The sequence below is a fragment of the Ambystoma mexicanum genome, chromosome 2p (assembly GCF_040938575.1).
Source record: "Ambystoma mexicanum isolate Mex_15411 chromosome 2p, UKY_AmexF1_1, whole genome shotgun sequence".
NCBI classification, from domain to species: domain Eukaryota; kingdom Metazoa; phylum Chordata; class Amphibia; order Caudata; family Ambystomatidae; genus Ambystoma; species Ambystoma mexicanum.
Window position 1 is genome coordinate 638,794,862 of NC_090923.1, and position 17,348 is coordinate 638,812,209.

The following is a 17,348-nucleotide window of genomic DNA, read 5'->3' on the forward strand; positions in this document are numbered from 1 at the left end:
AAAAGATGGCCTTGGTCTTTTAGGGCGAAATTATAAAATGTTTTAGTATACTGCAGTTATAACATTGCTATTTTTGCTGTGTAAATGCAAATATGTTAATGTGCTTGACTATATTGAGGTTGGATGTGAATCGGTTGCACAAGGATTGGTATGAGATATGGTATGAGTCATGTTTTCACTGCAGAGGTAGCGCCTTTGGTGTGGGGTGACACTAAGGTAGTAGTAAGAAATAGCGACTCTGGTGTGTGTGTCTCACAATTGTAATTAAAAGAGGTAGCGCCTCTGGAGTGACTGTCGCTAGGTAGTGGTGAGAGGTAGCGCCTCTGGTTTGGGTTGCACTTGTGGCATTTGAGAGTGTTAGCGCCTCTCATAAGTGTGCCATTAGTGTATTTTGTGGGAGGTAATGCCTCCGATGTATGCATCATGATAGAGAGAGGTAGCGCCTCTGGTGAGTGTGATGCAAGTGTATGTGAGGGAGGTAGCGCCTCCGGTCTGCGTGGCACAATTGGTACTTGAGAGAGGTAGCGCCTCTGATTGTGCGTGTCACCAGGGTATTTGAGGGAGGTAGCGCCTCTGGTTCTGTCTGTCTGTCTGTCTGTCTGGTAAGGGAAGGAGATATGTTAGGTAGTGGCTGTCTGTGTCATGTTACTGTGTGGATGATGAAATGTTTATCTGAGGGTTCCATACTGAGGCAGGCAGTTAGAGCTCCCCTGCCTGGGTGATGGGGCCAGTGCTGTTTACAGTCCATATTCTCATGTATTTATCCTTTTTGTAACTGTGTCTTAAGTTACTGTAATAAACCTTATAAGTAACTCAAGTAAGCCTGGAAGTCACTTCGCAACACATACATAGACGACTGGCTAATTACCGAGGATTCTCCCTGAGGGGCCTTCAAAACACACAGCAAACAATCAATCTGCTGGTCCAATTGGGCCCTCCATAAACGGAAATAAGTCAAGCCTAGTGCCCAGCCAAGTAAAGCAATTTCTAGGGGCACTAATCAAAACAGACATCTGGCTAGTCTATCCCTCTGAGGAGAGGGTCCAAAGTATGTTTCAAAAACCTCAATATGTAGCCGGTCATCAGGTGACGGTACGAAAGGCAATGAGCATGCTGGGAATTATGGCTTCCTGCATCTACCTAGTGCTCATGCCAGGCTGCCCATGTGTCCAATGCAAGAGTGGCTAGCGAAACAATGGTTACGGGCAAGCGCGTTGTGGGACGATCTAGTGGTGGTTTTGCAACCCCTGGTTCAGTAGCTACAGTGGTGGAACAGAGTAAATCTGCTAAACCTTTCCACACACTGGCAATCCAAGCCACTCTCACAGCAGGCACGTTTATGACAGGGTGGGGCGCTCACTTTCATCACCATATCGTGCACGGCCTGTGTGTCAAGCCTGGAAGGGAGGTTCTGATAGCCCCTCCCTAACCACGAAAGCCGAATTGAGTATGACCCTCCCACTGTGGTTGACACGTCTTAAAAAAAACTCAAAGCTAAGAATGTGAAGGGTGCCAGTAAATGCTAAGGATTAGTATCTAATTGAATAAAGGATCCCTTGGGCAACCAATACGCATTGCCAAAATTCCCTTAATTTTATGCAAGACATATTTTCCTACCAGACCTAATCTTTTATCGGTCATGGTCAGGAGTCCCCTCTCCCCCGAAGGCCTCCGCGCAATCTCATTTCAGGCTGGTTGTTGGAAAGATTAATTTCCATCCCAACATAACATCTCTTTCACACATGTTTCCTGGAGCAATGCTATAGAGTATGGACTTAGAAACTTTAACAAATCTCCATCTTGCATTAGTTTAACAAAGCTTCAAATATTCCAAGATAACAAGTCAACTTTGTTCACTCTATAGGGTTTATTTTCACTTATGACCTGCCTTTTTGACTCATCATCACGGTTGATACCTAGTGTTTATCCTCAATTCATTCTTTTCATACAGTGATGCTTGCAACCAAGACTAATCATCCAGGCGTTGAGCCTTCATGAATCCTACTCTTCTTTTATCATTTCCTTCAGAACATGTAATTTATCCTTTTTCATACAACTACCATCTATCAGATACTGTAATGGGCCAGAGACTAATTCCCTATTCCTTTCTCGCCGGCTAGATAAGTGTGGGCTCGAAAGTAAGTCATAACCCACTGCCCTTAAAGCTTCTACTTCTTGCCATAGCATGGCTTGAATTGCCTTGGAAGGAATTTCTAGAGCCACTATATCCGTTTCCTGATCAAAGAACTCCACCAATTCTATGTCCTTTTTTGATATAAGGCGTAAACAGGGGATTTCATATAATGGGGCTAGTAGATTAGATTGATTTAACTTTATTTTTGATATCAAGGCAGGTGGATGGTCGAAATTTAAGTCTACTGAGGTAAACAAGATGGTTTAGTACCTCTTAAAAGCCTGACACTATCATAACAAGGCCAACTGGTGGCTGGCTCATAGGCTTAAGCTCCTTACGACAAGAAATGTTATCCCTAGCCTGTCAGATCCAGGTCCAGAATACGTTTTAAAACATGGGCAAGATCATAAAATAAGCAAATTAACAAGGGGGGTCCTGGGAGTCCCTCTGCCAGACATTAGACCTGGTTACAAGAGACTTACCCAGAGTCTTTAGCTCACTATCTTTCACAGAGAAGAAATATCCCAAACATATCAGTCTTTGTCCTGCCCTGGGGCAGCCCAGCACCGAAATGCTAGGCAATTCTCCTCTGAGCAAGAGTACCAACAGCATCCCCAGACACGTGTTTCGGTCTGGTTGGACCTCATCATTAGGGAGCAGCTGTGCCTTTCTAAGAGTAGTGAGCAAGGGGTCCACGTCTGGATTCCCCTAGTAACTTAGGGTGAGACCCAAAGTTACTTGAATATGCAAATTAACAAGGGGGGGTCCTGGGAGTCCCTCTGCCAGACATTAGACCTGGTTACAAGAGACTTACTCAGAGTCTTTAGCTCACTATCTTTCACAGAGAAGAAATATCCCAAACATATCAGTCTTTGTCCTGCCCTGGGGCAGTCCAGCACCGAAATGCTAGGCAATTCTCCTCTGAATAAGAGCACCAACAGCATCCCCAGACACGTGTTTCGGTCTGGTTGGACCTCATCAGTAGGGAGGAGCTGTGCCTCTCTAAGAGTAGTGAGCAAGGGGTCCACGTCTGGATTCCCCTAGTAACTTAGGGTGAGACCCAAAGTTACTTGAATATGCAAATTAACATATGCTCACTGGGGCAGGACAAAGTCTGATATGTTTGGGATATTTCTTCTCTGTGAAAGATAGTGAGCTAAAGACTCTGGGTAAGTCTCTCGTAACCAAGACTAATGGCAGAGAGACTCCCAGGACCCCCCTTGTCAATTTACAAGATCATAAAATAGACATTATATACAAGTCCTTTAAGAATCTCATGGCAGGAGAGAATCTTGATTGTAATGCTTGAAGGCCCTATATAGAATGAGTATTCTTGATTGGGCATTAGGTATGGAACCGTCCTTGCTAAGCTCTGATAATTAATGTGGTGTCCTAATTTGATTTTTCCGGTAGGTCACAGGATAGGGTTGAGGTGAAGCCCATACCTCCTTTGTTGGGCATTTAGGGGTTTATCCTGGATACCTTGCTTTTTATTTGATTTCTCCAAAAAGTGGATTTGCCACACTTTTTTTTATAAAGTAAAAAAGTCTGTCATGCAATATTTATTAATTTATCAATTCTTTCATGTGGACTCCTCGTCCCAATTGTGGTCTACGAGTCCACATGAAACAATTGATAAATTAATAATAATTGCACAAAAGACAGACTTTTTACTTTTTAAAAAAAGTGTGGCAAATCCACTTTTTTGAGAAATCAAATAAAAATCAAGGTATCCAGGATAAAGCCCTACACGTCCTATATAGAATGAGGCTTAATACACCAAGTAGATTAATCGGCAAGCCAGTCTAAAGAGTCAAATTTTAAAGGAGTTAGAGGACGCCATTGCCTCTTTCCAGGTCATTAACAGAACCGGGCCTAGATCTCTTCAGTTTCGTCTTTTACAGAAGTTTTAAACCCCTCCTTCTGGACCACTTAAGAGCTTTCTTCAACTCCTGCCTTGATTTGAGTTCCGTCACTCCCTCAATGGCGCAGTCAACAACTATGTTTCTGTTAAAACTATGTAACCTTCTTAATGTTGAATAAAAACAATAACTATTTTCTATGGTCCTAAACAGTCTTCGTATAAGGGTTCCTCCCTTATCTATTTATTTATTTATTTATTTATTGGATATGTGTAATGCACACTACAGCAAAAATTATGTTTCGAGGCGCATCAAGACAGGGGGGTACAGGATGAGGACGGCGTAAAACAAACAAACATTCTTAAAATGTCTTGAAAAATTCGGAACGTGCAAGTGCTATAGCATGAGATTAGGGGGGGAGGAAGGGAGGTGCACGAAGGGAATGTAAGGGGAGAAGCAAACAGGAGACAGTCAAAACGCTCTGACTAGGTTGTGAGACGATTTAGAACGTGCAAGTGCTGAGACATGAAAAAAGGGGACAGAGAGGAAGCAAGGGGAGTGCCGGAGGGTGGGGGCTGGTGGGTGAGAAATAAAAATTCAAAAACAATTAAAAGTGCTGGAAAAGTAGGTAAACGGCATTAAGGGAGACCAGGCATGAAATTAAGAAAGGCAGGTAAGAATGACTACAGACTGGAAAAGCCTTGCCTCGTGGAATGAGGGACTACATCAGGCATGCAGGCAGGCAAAGACATCACATGTTTTCAAATTCCATCAATGGTTGCAGGTGGTCAATGCAAAACATTGAAACAGTCCAAAGTCAATCAGTGGTTGAAGTCAGGTGCAAAACACAGCAAGGATCCAAGGGCAATCAGTGTAAGGTAAGTGGAGTACAAAACAGAGCAAGGTTCCCCAGGAATAAAAGGGTGCAAGTAGGTGAAGCAGAACAGTACAAAAGGCTGATGAAGACAACAAGGGATGAAGGTAGGAAGAATACAACAATAGAAAAGGGACATGAGACAAAGACAGGAGGGAGGAGGTGGGTGGGAGCAAGAAGAAGCTCAGGCTGCGTGGAGGAGGATTGAAAGTGAAGGAACAGTAAAAATGCTAGATGGTAGCAAAGCAGCAGGTTAGGAGCAGTGAGATGAGGCTAAGAGGTTGCAGGCGGCAAGTGAAATAGAGTCAACACTCATAAAGGGCAAATAAAGAGAGAAGCACGAAAGAAGTTAAAGAAAATGGAGAAGTCGTAGAATGATGTGTGGAGGTAAGGGAACCGGCGAGCGCCACAAAAACGGCATGTTGAGCGAAAGAGGGCGCAGGAGGAGGGCCAGTCTAAGGTTTAGGGAGCACAAGACCCAAGCCCAGTGACAATCCGCACCAGCAGAACAAATGAGAGGGGGAGGAAACTATTAGGGGAGGGGGCGGCAGACAAACAGAGAGAGGGAACAGGCAGAAGACGGAAAAAGGCAGGAGGAAACACCGGGCCCCAACCCAGGGACAACTACAACCTGTCGGATATCGTGTGCGAGAGGGGTAGAGGAGTAAAAGTGGGGAGGGGCGGCAAGAAAACAACGCGAGAGGAAACGGGTGGAAGAGGGGAAGAGGGGGCGTGAAGTGACAAGGATGAAGGACTGGGGAGGGAGAAGCAAAACACAGGGGACTAGTTAGAGCGCAGAGGTGAGTGGTAAGAAGGGGGAAGGAGGAAGAGGAAAAAGGGGGAGAAACAGGGAATAAGGCGAGAAGGGCCTCCTTACCTTAAGACATGAGAGGAGACCTCAGACAGCAAACAGCCAGAATGGCAAGCAGATAAAGATATAATGCAGGAACAGATGGAAGAACTGGTGTCCAGGAGACATACAGGCTGGCACCACGGTACTGCCAGAATCCAGACAGACCCAGCCTTTCTGCTGGTCAGCGTTACTAGAGACCACAAGGACAACTGTATCTTTGGTTTGAAAAATATTGTGCCTCACATCTTATTTTCTTGATCACACAATCAATTGATGACTATCCCAAGGGGATTCAATTAAACTTTCTTTTCAACACCCAACTGTTTCAAATTTGCATTCTTAAAAGGTTGATAGTTGGCGCAATCCTTTTATACCCCACCTTTGCTATACCAGATTGATGAACAGTATTGGACAGACACAATACAGAGACATTGCTGACATCTATTTTTTCTAAAGATTTTCCTACAAAAAGATTAGTCTCAGGTTGACTCTTTCCTGCACTCTTTCTTTTTATCTTATATGGGGCCTTGCATGGGGACGCCGGCCCAGCCTGACTGCTAGGAGCCGAGTGAGTCATTTGAATGAAACCTCCAATCAGAGGATCTGCAATGCCACCATAGAAGCAGCCTTCGGTGGTAAAGTATCGTTGTGGCCTGCAGATAAAAGCAGACTCAATGGATTTTGCCAGAGCTTCTGCTTCGGCGATACAGTGTCCAAAACAGCATTGCCTCTTCCTGCCATGCGTAGAGCTGCAGGAGGAGGCTGGTGCCTCACCTCTGATGTTGTAAGAAGGAGTAAATGCCCTGACAGGTGTTGGGCCTTATATGGAGCCTTGCATGTGGACGCCGCCCCAGCCTGCCGGCTAGGAGCCAAGTTTGTTGTTTGAATTAAAAAAAAATGTTTTTACCGGCGGCTGCTGCCATCTTCCAAAGGAGCTTCTCCTCCGGCGATACAGTGTGCAAAACTGCATCGGCCTCCTCCTGCCATGCAGAGACCTGCAGGAGGAGGCTTGTGCCTCACTCCTGATATTGTAAGAAGGATAGGCCGGATATGTTGGGCAGGATCAGATCGGGTTAATTCACAAGAGGACTGTGCATAACAGCATTAAGCGTTTTATGAACTGGATTGCAAGGAGTGCAGCTATAGGAGTTCTTTCGATGCTAACAAGGTCTTCATCAGGGTTATTTGAGGTTTCATTTTCAGCTCTCTCAAAAAGTCATGAGTGCTTTTACAGAAATCATAGCTATTTCCAGAAAAACACCAGAAGGTTGCCCATTCTCGCCTCTGATTTTTGCTGTGTGACCATGAGTTGACAAGCGGTGCTGGGAGGGACCGACACATTTCTCTTTGTGCATTGATGTGCTCCTATGCCAAATCTAGATGCTCCATGCCAGTTGTAATGGAGGAGCTGGAAGGATTCTAATTGGTCTTAGGTTTTCAGATCAATTTAAATCTTAAGGGCTTAATATCTTGGAATCCCCTTCTGTTATGACTTATCTGAAACAATTTCCATTTTGATGGAAAGAAGAGGCACTAGAATATTTTTTCTAGTAAAGATGAATACAAATTCATCCCTTTTTCTCATAAAGATGAATACAAATTCAACATCCTCCCTATGATTAAGAGCACAATATCTGACTTGGACAAGTGGAGAAAACTTGTGACTTCTTGGCTGGGATGCATTGCTGCTGGTACGATGAACATGATTTCCTGACTATTCCTTTCTTGCCCTTCTTGTCAAGATTCCAGACTCCTCCATTGCAACACTACAAAAGAACATATTTTCGTTTGTATGGGCTGAAGAGATTGCTAGGGTCCCAGTGAATGTTCTCAGAAGATAAGTATGATCAGGAGGTCTGGGGGTCTAGTCTACTGCAGCAAGTGGTACTTGCTGTCAGCTTTCTCAAATTTTTGATTTACTTGGTTCTCAGGCAGAGGTCAAGTGGGTAGAATTGGAACAGGATCACGATGACACCCCACTTACTTACATGATCTATCAGGTCCCAGCGAAGATCTCCTGCAGGAGCAGATGAATAGCCCACCCAGTCCCTCAAACTAGTATAACCAACAATTTAGTTTACAATTATTGGATTGACCAGAATGGGGGAAAGGGGGAAATAGGAGAAAATAATAAATGGTCAGGATCACACAGGAGCCCTCATTGCTGACACCATGGAACTCTGGATACCTGCAAAGATATAACAACAAATAACTCTGAGTTAACGTCACTAACCTTTTCTTAAAGAAATATATATATAAATATATATATATATATATATGTATATATATATATATATATATATATAACTTCCCAAAACCCCTTAATTACCTGACAGTCTCTGTTTATTTACTGAGAGACTTTAGGAAAATTATCTTCATTAATACTTTACTCGATGGGATGACCTTTATTTCAACCTCTTTTGTATTAAATGGATTTCCTTGTATTGAGTTTACTTGCAGATACTTAGTTCAAATCTGTACACATTGAATACTTTCTTTTGTTTGCTTGTGATATAAAAATACTACATCCAGTTGATAATATTGTTTACTGTAGATTCACTCTGTCTGAAAGTTCATGCCTTATTTTGAACTACCCCAGTAAACGATGACTAATTTAAGAGCAGATTACTAAAAGTTCCGTAGTTTTCATTGCTGCGGTTGCGCACTTAATGCAATCGTAATTCACGGTTATTTAAATAAATGTAGACTGAACACGGCTTGCAGGAGCTCAATTACGCGCACACGGATGGCGATATTCTTTTTCTGTAGACTGAAAACAGCTTGCTTACGCTTATGATGCGTGCGCTCACTCGATCGGTACAATTTCACGGCACATCTTCACTTTTAAACAAATTTCCATTAACGGAAGAAACAATTACGTGACGACTGCCTTCACTTCCTGGACACCTCGCGTTACGCTTAAAGGTGAATTCTTCTAACGTCCAACTTGCGACGCAGGCACGCAAACACGAACGTTGCTATATTCTAAGAAGCGCATTAAAAAGACGCGCAGAAGCTACAATTATCCAGCATTGCAATGCTTAAGAATTACACGCGGGAGCCGGCACAACGTTGTAAACACTCTTTTACTGTTGACGTGCGCTTTTAAAATATCCAAAACAATTAAACATAATCCAATGTTAACCTTGAATCTGTAACTTTTATATGCAACTTCTTTTTGAATTCAAAAATAGTTTTTATCTTCTACTATTCTGTATATACTGTCCTTTTAAAACGAAACAGTCTTTCTTTCATTTACTTCTCAGGAACACTTATCTGAAATACTGTCTCTGGCAATTCTTAGAAATATCTTCAAGGATTCTTTATGTAGTTTTCTAGAGTTTTCCCCAGGAGCTCTGGTTCTCTGTGACCGCTCTCATGTACATCTTGAATGAAAGGCAGTTTAGAACCTTTCTTTAGGTTCCAAACTGCAACAGTAGTCCTTATCCAATCACTGTTGATCATGAAGTTCACCACCATCTTGAGCTGGGATAGAAGTTGTTGGCTGGATAATGATAATTAGATTAAGGAAATATCTTTTGTGCAGTTTAACCAACCAACCAACCCATTATGGTCTAACCTAATGCCATCTGTTGCCCAGAGAACCTGATAATACCTAATGCCTTCTGTTGCCCAAGGACCTGACAATGATCTAACCAAATTGGACAGAATGGGCAAGGATGACCTTCCCCCTTCCACCAAGACCAAACTGAACTATTGTACTGAAAGTTTAGAAACGTGGAAATTAAAGGCTTGATTGCTCCCATTATCTCCTGTTATAGGTAGTCCAGCTATTTCTCCCTGCTTGTTGGAGGGGGGCTTTTGTGAACTGGATATGGGGTCCTTAGGAATCGTCTGTTATATAGATTTGGGTTCTTTCCTTTGGTTTTCAGAATGTAAGTATGTTTTTAACACAGGGAAACAGGAACCCTTTAGATATGTGCAGATTTATAATTGGATCTTAAACCTTTAAGGTTGAAACCCACCTCAGGATCACACACCCCACCCCTCTCCTCCGTTTGAATGTGCAATTTCTGAAAGTGCTTCCAAAGGTTGAATTTCTAATCTGTACAAACTCCTGGAACACTCAGACGCTTTCAAAAAAACGACCCTTCATGCGCAAGTGGGAGAAGTATTTGGAAATGCAGATAGACTACTTCTTCGGCAGTCAAATCTGGTTCAGTTTCTGTAAAATCTCCTGTACTGCCACACTTGGAGTGTGCCTACAAGGTATGTCTTAGATGGTATATGCTCCCTACCCAACTGCACATAAATTTACTTATCTACTCTCCCATTTGCTGCAGGGGAGGCACGGAAATTGGTACTCTAGTACACATGTGGTTGTCTTAGTCAACGAGCTCTGTTTTTCGGAAGGCCAAGATTGTTGGTTGTGTCCTATTTCCTTTAGATCCCGCAGTAATCTTATTCGGTTCTAGGAGGGTCTTACCAATCTTCAGGTCCCACTATGAGCCACCTGTTTCACTTACTCATGACTGTGAAACTGACTCTGACACAGCAGCAGAAGGACCCGGTAGGCCAGATTCTATCACTGTAGGGGAGCAAAACCTTTGAGGTTATATCAATGGAATAATGTACAGCTCTAATGTCCAATGCCTTTACTAGATGTCTTCAGATGTGGTCCCCATTCAGCAACTACTGTACAGACCATGTGCACCAGATGTTAAAATCACCCAATTGCGTCAAGTTTCACTGACGATAAGAGAAAATGTGAAACAGCATGGAGACTACTTCCCTCTGCCGAAAATAAAACAAACCTAATTAACATATCAGTCCAATACAAGAAAGACATTGGGCCTCATTACGAGTATGGGGGCAGCCATGCCTTTAACAAGAGCATGGCAGCCTCCATACCGGGTTCCTTCAATGAGGAATTACCGGGTCATTCCAACCTTGACAAAACCCATCCCCATTCCCATTCGAGCCCCTATAGGGCTCAATGGGAATGGGGAGGGAGCTAATAACGGGCCCATTATAAGCTCCCTGGTCCCCTTGCGGGACCCGCTAAGGATGCCTGGTTTTACCAGGCGTCCTTTCCGGGTCCTGCAAGGGAACCTCGTAATAGGGCGTCCCGTAATGAACGGTGCCGGTCCCGTATCGGCACCCTTCATTACGGGAGCGTCTGGGTTGTAATGAGGCCCATTATCTTGGCGAAACAGGAAACCTATAATAACAGAATCCAGCAAGCTAACTCTAGTATGAAAGAACTATTCACAATACTAAAAGTGCTAGAAACCCCAATTTCTGTAGAAGACAACTGTGTCAAAAAAGCATGGTGCTCCAATATTCAGCATGCCTTAGTCAATAAAGTTTCTAATCTTCAGAATAAGATAGCACAAAAGAAAGCTTCCCTAACATCCTTTACTCTACCTAATAAAACTCCTCTGCAACCCACCAAACAACTAACTCGCTTTAGTTTTTCCAAAGTCTCTATTATCGAAGTTGAGAAAGTCATACTCTCACTCAAACCCTCAAATTGCCAGGGCAACCAATGCCCAGCACAACTAATCAAGGACGCTGCTAGAGATTTGGCACCTTTTATTTCGAAACTCATCAACTCCTCCTTCACTTCAGGAACCATCCCATGTAACCTTAAAGAGTCCTAGTCCTACCATAATAGACCCCACCATAGTGACTAATTACAGGCCCATCACAACAGTGCCATTCCTCCTACAAATTCTAGATAAGGTAGCAAAATCCAAATTCAGAAGTTCCTTGAACTTAACCAACTTCTAGGAGGCCGCCGATCTGGTTTCCGGCCACAACACGGCACAGAAACAACATGAATTGATCTCAAGGCCCAAATTGACAAACTTAGAGATAACGGAAAATATTCTCTGCTCCTCCTTCTCGAGCTCTCGGCTGCTTTTGACTTGGTGGACCACAAGGTTTAATGCAGCCACTTGGATTCAGCAGCCCATTTTTCCAAGGAGGCCATAGTCTGGATACAATTGTTCCTTAGCAACAAGACTATGAGAGTCTTCCCTCCATCAGCAGCCGCAGACCCCATCCCCATCACTTGTGGGGTGCCCCAGGGATCATGTGTCTTTCCAACCTTATATAACATATTTATCAAGCCCATTTTTGATGATCTAGACCATCTTGGTATCACCTACACCAACAATGCAGATGATACTCAGATTCTCTTACCACTTACTGGGGATTATGATAAGGATTTGGCCTTGGTGAATAGAATCTACAGCATCATTCATGCATGGATGGCCTCTCATGGTCTCTGCCTGTATGATGATAAAACAGAGCTCATCATCCTTGGCACCACCTCCCACCTCACAAGACTACGCCCTGACTATTCATCCTTAACTATCGATGGGAACTCCATTAAAGTTGCCAAAGAAGTAAAGACTTTAGGTTTTTATCTTGACTCCACTCTTACATTTACCAAGCAAGTAAATGCTCTGGCCTCGTCCATGGCATATACTTGTGAATTAATTAGAGCTGGCAAACATTTCCTATCTTCCAATAGCTGTATTATCCTGGCCAGAACCCTCATCCTGTCCAAACTGGACTACTGTAACGCCCTCTACATTGGTGCTAATAAATACATTATCAAGAAAATACAGACACTTCAAAACAATGCCCTCAGAGCTGCGCTAAGCACAGCTAAGAAAGAACATATCGCTGATATTAGGAGACAACACAACTGGCTAACCACCCATGACAAAATCCAACTGAAGACTGCTTCACTCATCCACAAATGCCTAAATAATAGGGCACCAGGCTACTTGACAGAAAGATTCAACAGAAAATCATCAACCAGACCCACAAGAATAGCCAATACTAACGGCCTCCTTGTGCCACGGTTTAAATTATCCACAGTTGGGGGTACTAGCTTCCCGGTCAAAGCAGCACAATTTTGGAATTCCCTGCCACCATCACTGAGAGCTGATCAAACATTCACCAACTTTAGACAGAATCTTATTAATTGGTTCAAAGATAACGACAAGTAACTCATTAGCCAGTTACTTCGCCCAGTATATAAAAATGTAAATAGCCTCTAACTGCCTTTTAAATTACTTTCCTGCCTGCACTGTTCTATTCTACTATATGCTTTTATATGTACATAATTTTTCCTGTATATCTTATATCTCATGTCTGCATACCATGTTTTGCACCTGATGCCGCTCTGTAACTAAGCTGAAATCCTTCTTGTATTTTCTGCGCCCTTATACCCTTGGGTATGGCGCACATTATAAATAAACAAACAAACAAACTGATGTGAGGGTGATTTTACCGGTGGGTTTGAGGGGTGGGGGCATGTGGGATGGTGTCACTTGTAAATGTATGCCCGTTTGTCAGCGTGTCACATCATTGTCAAATGTACGGAGTGCAGCGAGTGTGTTGCCGTGTGTTGGATCCTCCTGTAACAAGCTACTATCAGCCAGTCTTTCTTTACCCTCCATTGTGAAAGGAGGTGTCTAAAACATTAAGACGCTGCAGCAGCGAAGCGCAGCAAAGTGCGGCTAGTGTGTTGTCATGGGAAGGACCTCCTGTGACAAGCTACTATCAGCCAGTCTTTCTCTACCCTCCATAGTGAAAGGAGGTGTCTAAAACATTAAAACTCAGTGAAGCGCAGCGGAGTGCGGCAAGTGTGTTGGACCTCCTATGACAAGCTACTATGAGCCAAATGTACAGAGTACTGTTTCTTATGTATTATTCTCTCATCACTTGATCACTCCCTATGTACATAGAACATGTACAGTTAATTGTTGTCTCCTTACTCCTGAACATTAAAAGTATTACAAAGCAAGTTTTGAAGAAAAAAAAACCTATTCATTCCAGAGTAGTCTCCTGGAAGCCTAGTTTATGGAGCCCATTCAGAAAGAGTGGATTCCTGAATTCCTCCAGTATGCCCGAGAGTATCAAGACGCCAAGCTATTCTGTCTCCATCCTGAGTTGGTCAATGGCGTATCGCGTGACCTGCTCTTTGATCCTGACTTGTCTAAAATGAGCCTGTGCATCATCAAACTGGTTCTTATTCTTGGAAAAGTCTGTGATTGTTTGGTTATGGTGCATTTGCCAGATATGGAAGCCAGAAAACAGGTTTGAAGTTTGGGCTCTAGGTGTGTTTTTCAGAAAAAGTATCGCCATTGCATGCTTTACCACATTTGGCAGGACAATCCCATTTTAGGAAAGGCAGATCTTATTGACGATGTAGCGGACCTCAGGGATGTGGACAGACTCGACACATCTCCAGACCTCGACTTACATGATAGGGTAAACAAAAGGGAAATCTCAAAAGCACAGAGGGAACAAATGAGTAGTACAACTGTCACGCAAAAAGGGGGGGTCCCCTCAATGAACAAATTCAAGATTTAATTCTATGGAGCCACACACCCGCTAGAGTACGTGGCTATTGTCAATTATATTTGAATAAATCTATACAAATGAATATAAAATAAATGATTTATTCAGTTGGCAATAAGTCCAACAACAGTACATATTAGACTTATAATAAAGTCTGCTTCAAATTATACAAATACAATATAATAGATGAAAGAAAAAATCATACGATCACATCTCTGACCGGTGAATCAAAGCAACTAATACACATGATAAAGCCTACTGTATAGGCTCAAACATTTATATGCAGTTTAGAAATGTTTCCTTATAACAAAACCAAATTTGATAAGTCACAGGTTGGAGGTATAGTATCGTAACAAAGGAATAGCTATAATTGTAAGTCAATCTGGTTGACACAGGTAGAGGAACTAAATACTATGCTGTTGACCCTGTCTAACTAAATGTAACAGAATATGCAAAAATCAATGTTGCACAGATAGTAAAGAAATAAATATACTATATATACAGATCTAGATACACATCCCAGGTGAAACTCAACTTACATGAAGCCTTCTCATACGACCACCTGAACACAGCCTTATGGGAAACTATCCAGGTGGAGGCGTCCAAATATCTCAAGGCTTGGACCCTGTGCCAAAAAAGAAATGGCGATGAAGAGCATTTTCTCTCACAAATAGTGTCTACATGACAGAATAACAGAAGCAGGGTGACTAAGCTTACTTCTATTTCCCTCATATATGACATACTATGCATCGGCCTCGAGAAGATGGTACTTTTCAAATCATGCAAAATGTTTCAGACAAGGAAGGTGACATAATACCTTTTGGGCACAGGCCCTCAGGGCCGGCCCAGGACCAGGGCAACGTGAACTTGATTTGTTCTGGCGATTCAATTTTAGGAGAGCTGGATCATATTAACTTTGCAGCTGACCTCAGGAATGCAAGTGGACTGGGCACATCTCCAGAAGCTGAGGCCTCTTTATACGACTTCCCGGATGCAGCCTTACGGCAAACTAAAGGAGGTGGTCGATGCATTAGGATTCAACGCCCCCTTTCAACCAGTTCAACAGCATGAGCTCAGAGACATCTTGGCGAAGGCCCGGAACGGGAAATGGCTGTACCATTTAACTTGACTGTTGCCGACCTGATAACTATACTATGGTGCACTCCTTGTTTGGTGCAAAATGCTAGTAGCGATCTAGCAAAGAAATATAAGCTGAATGTTACTGACCCAATTTATTTTTCCAGCTATAAAACTTGGTGGTTTAAGCAGCCACTGCGAGCTCCAAATAAGAGCGTTTCCTTCTCTGCCTACACACAGGGAGAGTTAAAAAAAAATAAGATGCCTTGGGTAACAAAGTGTTTTAGGGAGGTAGTATGGCCATTAAAGCTATTAATGCTTTCCGTGCATTTGCATAGTTTTTGCACTTTCTTTGAATGGTGGTGTTGGAAGCAGTGAGCTACCATCCCTGAAGCCAGATCCAAGATGGCTTCAAGGAGCTGGTACAGGAGGGCAAGGAGGCAGTATATCAGGTGCTGCAAACAGGGCTGGACATGGTAGATTGTGTGACCTGAGTCATGGGGGCAGCTACCATAATTTTCATTTACTCGTGAATAAGGACCTCCGGCTTTGCTGCTGACGTGCATGCCAAACTACTCAATATTATTATTATGGTATTTATTGAGTGTGGACATAGCTTTGAGAAGAAACAGAGCGCTTTACAGAGGTACACAACAATACAGATATACAACGGAGCGTTTTTCAGAGGCAACAACAGAACAGAAATACAGCGGGGGTAGGATACAGAGGAGGGGTACAGCTGTACAGGGTGGTGGAAAAGAGAGGGGCGGAGGGCATCTAGCGAGACAGGTGGCGCGTGGGCAATGTGATAGCTAAGGTGTTGAGGAGGACAGACTCCTTGAAGAGGTGGGTCTGAAGTTCTTTTCTGAATTGTTGGAGTCTGGGGCCGAGTCTGATGCTGACGGGGAGGAGGATCCATAGTCTTGGGGCTTAGGCACAGAAGGCTTGTTTTCTGGTCCTTCCTTTTTGCAGCGGCAGATTTCAAGCCCTGGCTTCTGGTGGTGCGCTGTCCACCAGAGATGCTGAGTTTCTCAGTGAGGTAGCTGGGTCAATTGAGGACAAGTGCCTTATAGATGATGCAGCAAGAATTGAAGGCGATTTGTGCATGCAGTGGGGCCCAGCGAAGGTCAGTGAGGGCTGGGGTGATGTGGTTGTATCTGCGTAGACCCTTGATGAGGCATACAGCCACATGTAGGACACTTTTCAGGTACACAAAGGAGGACCACGGGAGGCCTTTGAGGAGGGCATTGCCCCCATCCATGTGGGATAGGAATAGTGCTTGAACGGTGGATCTAAAGCTGCCCCGAGGGAGTAGGGCTTGACTTTACGCAAGCTGTCTGAGTTTTCATAGCTATGTGTATCTTGAAGGAGAGGCGTTTGTTGATGTTGAAACCGAAGGACTTGGTGAGGAGGCGAGCTCGGGTGTGAAGCCCTCATGATTCATGGTTCATAGCCAGGTCGGTATGTGTGGTTGTTCGGTGTAATATCTTCAACATCGATATATAGATGATGTTGTTCAATACAGGAGTTCACTGACTTTACAGAATACATCGATCAAAATACTTATGGATTAGAAATGATGGACACATCAGTGCACAAGAAATTTCCTTCTTGGATTTGTACATTTATATTAGAGACAATGAAGTAGACACTCACACAATTCAGAATACCGCCGAGGTTACCTCAGCACTTCATTACAGCTGCTGCCATCAGAGGCATGTAGTTAGGAACATACCTGTTGAGGAGATGATCACAGCCAGACGCTACTGCAGCGCAGATGTTGTATTTCAGCGAGAACTGAAAGTGGTGGAGACAAGATTTTCCAAGAGAGGTTATGACAATGAAGGTATTCGGCAAGCAGTTCAGAAACTACGTAAATGCACAAGGGATCAGCTTCTTACTAATAGTAGCAGTACGCAGAGACAGCGAAGAGTATTGATACTGTGAGATTCATTACACAATACAATTGTGATAGTGCACAGATTTTTAGAATCTTGTATAGACATTGGAATTTACTATGAACCAGCCATTAATTTCAGTAAGACATCGACACGTAGAAACAAGCTCTATCCTAGTTTTATGGTGCCGTTGAAAAATACAGGGCCTTGGTTGACAACAGCTCAACATAAAATCAAGGTTTTTCACAAATGTGGGTTTGTTCTTTCTGTCCTTATGCATTAGACAACACAATAAGGTTCTGTACAA

At 43.2% G+C, this 17,348-nt stretch overlaps 1 protein-coding gene and 1 long non-coding RNA gene across 4 annotated transcripts in view; one reads left to right on the top strand and one right to left on the bottom strand.

The window, feature by feature from the left end:
* Window positions 1-17,348, top strand: part of LOC138566633 (acylamino-acid-releasing enzyme-like) — a 1,029,593-nt gene that overhangs the window by 938,346 nt on the left and 73,899 nt on the right. The window lies entirely within an intron of this gene.
* The window catches only part of LOC138566635 (uncharacterized), a 37,424-nt gene continuing 34,686 nt past the window's right edge, over window positions 14,611-17,348 (bottom strand). The window contains exons 2-3 of the long non-coding RNA XR_011301984.1: window positions 16,879-16,940; window positions 14,611-14,691 (exon numbers count right to left, since the gene is read on the bottom strand). This is a non-coding gene — a long non-coding RNA (uncharacterized lncRNA). The remainder of the gene's footprint in view (window positions 14,692-16,878; window positions 16,941-17,348) is intronic.